At 35.3% G+C, this 7,573-nt stretch overlaps 1 long non-coding RNA gene across 1 annotated transcript; it reads left to right on the top strand.

Annotated features, from left to right (window-relative positions):
• Positions 1-529: 529 nt before the first annotated feature.
• Positions 530-5,115, top strand: LOC130799160 (uncharacterized). Its single transcript, XR_009039251.1, has 5 exons — positions 530-1,046; positions 2,414-3,312; positions 3,407-4,202; positions 4,293-4,787; positions 4,880-5,115. It is a non-coding gene; the product is annotated as an uncharacterized LOC130799160 (long non-coding RNA).
• The last annotated feature ends 2,458 nt before the right edge of the window (positions 5,116-7,573 follow it).

Below are 7,573 nucleotides of genomic sequence, written 5' to 3'. Positions count from 1 at the left end.
CTCTACATGCCCTTTACAACCCGCCAAACCCTTCATTTTTCCTATTTTTTTAATTTTATTAATTGTTAATAAGACACAACAATCGTTAAGTGATAAACTTGTTATGCGACGAAACACACTCATAACCAAACTTAAACGATGACGAATTAAAATGTACGTACTTTTATATTTTAAATCGACTAAATATATACTCTCTCCTATTCACAATAAGTCTCCCGTTTACTTTTTGGACACTATTCATCTCTTACTCTTAATTTGTATTTTATTATTAATCTATAAGTTAAAATATAGTCAAGTGGGCTCTTGTTTGATTCATCTTAATACAACAATGATTCATATCAGCTTTCCATAATTTTTTTATTTTGCACAATTAGAGATATTAAAAATTGAATAAGTGTATTGGATAGAGTACATAAAACAAATAGAACACTTGTGGTTAATAGGAGGGAGTATTAAATAATTATTTATATAAATAGTATTTTAGAATGGTGTTACAAGGTTGCACTAACGTCGGCCGAAATTACTTGACTTTGTTAGAGACTAAAATAGCAGGTTAGGGCGAGATTATCAAGGAAGAGCTTCTCGACTGATCTGTGACTGATATCGTAGAGATTACAATAACTTCGGTTGAGATTACTTGACTTCGGTAGAGATTACAATAGCTGCAGGCGACATTATCAAAGAAGAGCTTATGAATTGATCTAAATTACACTAACTTCAATAGAGATTACTTTAGCTTGGACTGAGATTACCTTCAGGCCCCTTTCTCCGCTCGTATTCAGCTCAACTCTTGGGCTATCATATAAATAACTCTTCTTTGAGGTTTTTGGGAGACTTTACATTAGGAACCCTAATTTAGTTCATGCTTTTGTTCATCTTCCTTAATCCTTCCATAATCTTTCTTTAATCCTTTAATTAATTGTTATTCTTATTATTAATTTCAATCATTTCTCTTTGTTAAACCCTAGTTTTGTCAATTAGAATCCTTCTATTACACTTTTATTATATTGCTTCCATCATTCTCCATTAGAACTCCATTGTTTAAGGTATTATTGTTTCTTAATCTTTCGATTGTGTCTTTTATCATGAGTATTGTTGTTTTGTTTAATTCAATTGCTTCTATGTATTTAAATAGTGAGTAATTTTCTTTCTAGGGCTAGGTATGAACCCTAATATGCATATGGAATAGATTCTTGGGGAATTTGTTGGTCTTTGTTATCTAGGGATGATTGAATATGTTATAATCCAGTTAAGTTAAAGTCTTTTAGCTTTTCATGTTCCAAAAAATGCAACTTAAGGTAGATAATTAATTAGTCTTAATAGAAAAATAAGTTAAAATCTTTTTATGGCCATTTAAAACCACGAAAGTTGAGAATTTGTTTTTAATTTGTCTTGTTAAAGGTTGAATTATTCAAAGTTACAAAAGTTAAGATTTAGATATAACGTTATTCAATCCGCGATTAGTCGATTAGCATTCCGTAAAGGAATAATTAACTCTTCTACTTAAAACCTAAATAACATAACCAACACTAAACTTAATTGTCTAATTCTATACATGTTAGTGAGGATTTCCATTGCTCTAGGCCTTTTTCTTATTGAATCAAGTTATTTATATATCATTGTAAACTTAGTTTAGTTCAAACTCATTGATATTTAGTTGTTTGATAGCAATTAGTTGACTGAATTACTCTAGAAACATAGCCTCCTTGTGATTCGACCTGTAATCGTTCTACAACATCTGTGTGCTTGGAGTTATTGAAATAAAACCCTAACACGGTGTAAAGCGATCTCTTTTAAGTATATTTCATATTAGGCATGACCGTTGAACTGTTGTTTTCTTAAATCTTTTTGGCGCGCTTCTCAAATCTTTTACTCAAAAACTTTGGCAAGAATGTGAAATTTCACTTTTTGCCCTTTATCGTAATTTGTCTTGAGTATGTACGAAACTTGTTGAATATGTCATTACACATGTAAGGTGGATCCCTTTTAAGTATCTGCCATTTGGAGATTCAGCTGACACTTGGTTGCGGCTTGCAACTTACTTTTCATTTTCCCGCCTTAACATCTATTTTTTATGAAACCGATTTCAAATTTTCATTCATCTTGACCGTTCATTGTCTGACCCACTTCAGACGAGGCATTTATTGAGAAATCTATAAATACCCATTGGAGTTCACACTTGAAAACTTTCATAATTCTAGTAATTCTTCTCTCTCTTTAAGAACTTTTGCGATTTTCTTGCCATTTATGTGCTTTAGTCTTGCTTAATTTTTCTTCAAACTGTGATACTAGCTAGACTTTAGATTTTAATCATGGGTAGAAAGAAACCTGCTTGTATTGTTGGCTTGAGCGGCGACTTTCACTTGAACAAGAAAGATAGTGTTGTTCATTTACCGTTTCCTTCTGCAAACAGGGTTGCCGATTCAGAGGTGGTAACTTATGGATGGGTGCGGGCCGATTAGGATTATGTTTTTTGGGATTATGAATTCCCGCCTACTGCTTCTTCAGATTTAACTACTAAAGAAGGTAAAGCATATACTTCTCTACCAGTGGAAGAGGGTGGGGGAAAACTCCCTCTGTCTCTCATTTTTGAGACATTACAAACAATGGTGGATGGACATCTCTAGTTTGTGGTTAAAGACAAGTTTCGTCTCTCTAGAAACAAGGATATTGGTGTCGCTTAGGCGATCCTAGAATGCAAGCCTGCGATGTGATCGGTTCTTTGACTTGGCCCACCAATGTATATATCCATGTCAACATATACCATTTCATTTTTATGTGTTAGGTTTCCTATGCATTGGTTCTTGTAGAAGGTTTTGTGCTTCTACTATCTATCTTTTAACCCGTTGATGCCCCAGAAAATTAAGAAGGTCATCTCCTTCATTTGGCACTATGAGTACATAGGGTACCCCCCAACCTCAAGTCTGTTCAAGAGCCGTATTTAGGATACAACATGGGTCCAACAAGCCTTACTATTCAGCCAGGTTGTCAAGCATGCAAGCGTTGTACTCGCTTAACTTTCTGATCTCAGGGATTACTATGACATGATAGTGTGGGTGAGGGTGCCTTGGACTAAAAATCACCCATTCAAGTATAATCCACCAGTCCACTAGTATGTCCTAAAACTACATCCATCCTTATTAATGGATGAGATTTCTTGTCTCTCCCACCTGGAGAGGTTACTCCACTTTCATAGGTAGAGTGAAGTCTAGACTGAGGAAGAGTATCCCTATAAATGGTTATGCCATGATGTAGTCCTGCGCAAAGAAGATGTGGTTTCTTTAGTAAGCATGTCTACCTTCCTCACCTTAGGTATTCTTTTTTCTCTTAAATTCAGTTTATTTGATGTCTATGTTGTATCTTCCTCATATTGTCTTCTTGTGCCAACATGAGTTTTTTCTTCCAGTAGAGCTATTTGACTAGGCGCATTACACCAACTGGGTATAACACCCTCAGGTGGTTACTTCCCTCTTAGGGCTCCTGAATGTCCCGAAAACTTTGAGAGGATGTTCTTCGATAACTAGATTTAAGAACAGATCTTAAAAGCGCCTGCTAAGGTGAAGGTAACAGATTTTAAGCAGCGTCTGTCTTCTGAGTATTATATGGACCCATTGATGAGTAAAGAGGTAATTAACGCCTTTTTTGTTGACAAGGTGGTCCAACATGGAAACTATCGTATGATTCTTGGAGTGGGTAGGGTCCCGCACTTCGGGAATAAGTATAATGATGTGCCTGCCTGGGTGCATCCCAAATGTGACTTATTGACTAGTGAGCTCTTCACAGAACGTGAAAAGGATGGGATCCGGGCCTCTAGGGGTAAGGTACCCTCCAGTGCCAGGAAACCAATCGCTTCTGTCAAACCAAGAAGGTCAACGAAAGGGACTCCAAGCCTGTGGTTTTAGCTCACCTAAGTGCTGCCTCTTTCGAGGGTCTTTAAGTTGATCACTGCACATAGAAGGAACCGTAAGGACACTCATCATCCTTTTGTGGCAGCCTCTCTTCCTGCTGCTGAACCCATCAGGGAGCGTATGATCAAGCAGAAATGTCTTAAGCCTTTTCCAATTTTATTGGACTTCTCCTAAAGATAAGGATATCCCAAGAGATCCCGCCATTTCTGTTGCCCCTATCTCCTTTTAGTGCCTTGCTCTCATGTGGTGGAGCCGTGGAGTCTTATCTTCTCTCAACAGACAGGCCTAAAGCAGGTGCAAAGTACTTATATTGGGGGTGACCTCGTTTTCTTTTTATCACTATATTTTTTTGTTTTGTGTCTAATATTCTTCTGTTTGTTGCAGAAGTAGTCGACAGGGCGGTGCTCCTTGAGTGCCTGAATCTCTTTAGGAGAGGATGGATAGGGAAGAGTATGCCCAGGAGATCAATGCTGCCCTGGCTGACTCTCCTGCAGAGGTAGATGATCTAGGCAAGTGCTCTTTCCTAGGAAACGAATTCAAAACTTTGATTCGTTCCGTGGTTTATCTAATAAAGAAGAGGTTATCAGTGCGGGTGACACTAATAAACATTTAACTTTGAGACTTTTATCCTGCTTATCTCAATGATTGTAGATGATACCCCCCTAAAGAGGGTTGAGTCAATTGTTGCTCTCAAGCCCCAAGTCACGCCAATTAAAGTAGTGAGCAGGAAGCAATAAAAAGAATCTTCTTGTGGTTTGGATTGCCCAATTTCTAAGTCATCGCGATCGATTAAGAAGAAGGCTAAGAATGTTAACCCTGCTACCTTGCCTTGGGCTCAGGGAGTGAAGCCTGTTCCAGCTTCTGCTCCCCCTAACCCTGGTAAACAATTGATTTCTTTCAATACTTTGCTACTCCGACTTCTTTTCATTTTATCATTCTCTTTAACTTGCTTTACTTTTCATTCTTCTCAGAGAAGATGTTCATGGACTCTAGACGTCAGCTTGGTGTCTCATCCGAGAGACGAATTGAAACAGCCTAAACCAACGTAAACAGTGTAATAATACTGTTTACAAAGCACAACGGAAAACTTACAGAAATCTAGGCTGAATCCGACCTGTGGCTCGAAAACCACAGCAAACCAATATCAGAGTATTTTAAAAAAAAAACTTTACATTACTTTAATACAATTAATTACAAACCATTTATTAGCTAAGTTTATACATTACAAAATATTTAAATTCTTTTAATTTTATAACACATGATTTGTCAAAATATCATTATAAGTTAACTTTCCAAAAACGATGTCCTCGCTATCGCGGCACATGACACATAAAGAAGTAGCACATCCATCCGCACTAAAGTTGGCAGCCTGAAAGTAGATCTATCTCCCGTAAGGGATAGGCCCCATCAAAGACTGTCTACAATTGAACTGTTGAGTACTCCAACAAACTATTATATTTATATACAAGTCATTAACAAACATTTCTAATTAAATTCCTTTGCCCATTTGGTAATTCTTTATAAAAACATTAATTTATCAAAACCCAAACTCTTTTAAAAGACCGTTTGGTATAGACATAAATACGAGTAAGAATCTTTAGTTCATAGTGAATTAAGATGCGACTATAACTTTACAAGTTATAGCGAAATCAAAGTACGGCTACTACTATTTAAGTCAATAACGAAACAATACGGCAAATGAGACATGCTTTCATTGCCAAATAAACAAAACTGTATATACCAAACGTATTTATTCAAAACTCATATTAAAACAATAAGATAACAATATTTTAAAATGTGGGAATATAATGGACCGTCAGGAAGTAGGCTTAATTTAAATCCTGAGAACACGAGTGATCGTCATTACCAAAAATATGGCTCTTGCAAGAACGAAACAGGATCGGGAGCTTGAGATCGATCCGAATAACCATTACGTATTATCAAGCTAGAGGATTTCACAATAATAGGATACAAATATCTGTTAACAATTCCCAAAAACGGACATTTTTCAATGTCGAGTATTTTATGATAAAACAAAACAATAAGTAACTTGATTTTCTTTTAAATCAGCAATCATTACTTAAAATACCAATCAATTCATCCTTAACCATCTACATGTATGAACTTGATTTATTGTTAATTGACTTTAACTAATTTTACACAAATCTTAAATCCCAATAGCCAAATAGATTTAGACAGAACTTGCTCAAATAAACTGAACTTTACTCTCAACTTTGAACATGAATCAACAACCATTTAAGAACTTAAAACTACTTTAAAACATTCAATTTATGCTTAAATAGATTAGTTTGTGAATTACCTTTGAGCAAATTCTTCTCAACACTTTGTAATCCACCCAAAATCAAAGATTTACTTTACTAATTCAACAAAAAAGAGCTTCTACCAAAAGAACATAACAATTATACATATAAATGTCAAATTAATGGTTCTATTAACCTTTAAATCAACATACACATAAAAGGAGGAAGATGAATATGAACTCACTATTATCAAAAGAGAATGGAGATGAGGATCTACTTGATTTCTTAAATCCCAGAATTCTCTAATTTCCAAAACAATCCAATTTGCTTCCACTTGCTCAAGAAATCAGATTATTCAAGAAGATTAGATTGAATTTCTTCAAACCCTAGCTATAGGGGATGTCTAATATGATGAGATTCTATTTTAATTCATTATGTTCATGTACTTGTGAGGTAAAAGTAAACAAATTTTCAAATTTTAGGCTGATTTTACGTTTTAGAAGTGGTATAAGAATTTTTTTTTTTTCTTTTTCAGAATCTTAGTTTGAGATGATAAGAAGAAGATGGTTATGGGCTTTTAGAAGTTTATACAGATTCATTACTTAAGGGAGGGGTTTTAGCTTTGGTGAATCATGTCATAAGATAATGAGTCATAAATCGTAGGTGTATGTGTCAAGTTAAAAAGAAAATAATAAAAAAAATGATGTAGCGTCCTACTCATACTCATCAAAGTATCAGGTGTATAATATACTCATATTTTTCCTCGTATAGTTTATTTTGTCCCCAAAAATAATAAAACTGATATCTAAAATTCGTAGTAAATTTTTACTTTTCAAATGACAAACTCATTTTACTTATTAAAATAATAATTTTTTAACGAAGTCGTTTTTATAACTGTTTCATTCTCTCCTATTTAAGAAATTTCGTCCCCGAAATTTACATACCTTTAAAATAAATGTGGATATCGGCTTCTTATGTCAGATTCCTTTTCCTAAGTCGCTTCCTCTTCCCCATGGTTAGTCCATAGTACTTTCACCAAGGGTATCGACTTTTTTCTCAACTCCTTAACCCGATAATCAATGACCCTTAACGGTTTCTCTTCATAACTTAAAGTCTCATCAACTTGCAGTGGTTCGTAGCTTAAAATGTGAGATGGATCGTGCACATACTTGCGCAGCTGAGACACATGGAGCACATCATGTACTCGATCCAACTCTGGTGGTAGTGCTAACTCATATGCTACCTCACCAACCCTTCGCCAAGATTTCAAATGGCCCTATGAATTTTGGACTTAGTTTTCCCTTTCACTCCAAAGCGTTTTACACCCTTCATTAGAGAGATTTTCAAGAAAACTTTCTGACCGACTTCGAATTCCAGCTTTCTCCTTCGATTATCATTATAGCT

The sequence above is a fragment of the Amaranthus tricolor genome, chromosome 14, assembly GCF_026212465.1.
Source record: "Amaranthus tricolor cultivar Red isolate AtriRed21 chromosome 14, ASM2621246v1, whole genome shotgun sequence".
NCBI classification, from domain to species: domain Eukaryota; kingdom Viridiplantae; phylum Streptophyta; class Magnoliopsida; order Caryophyllales; family Amaranthaceae; genus Amaranthus; species Amaranthus tricolor.
Note: the sequence above shows the minus strand (reverse complement) of the source record. Positions and strands in the feature narration are given on the sequence as shown.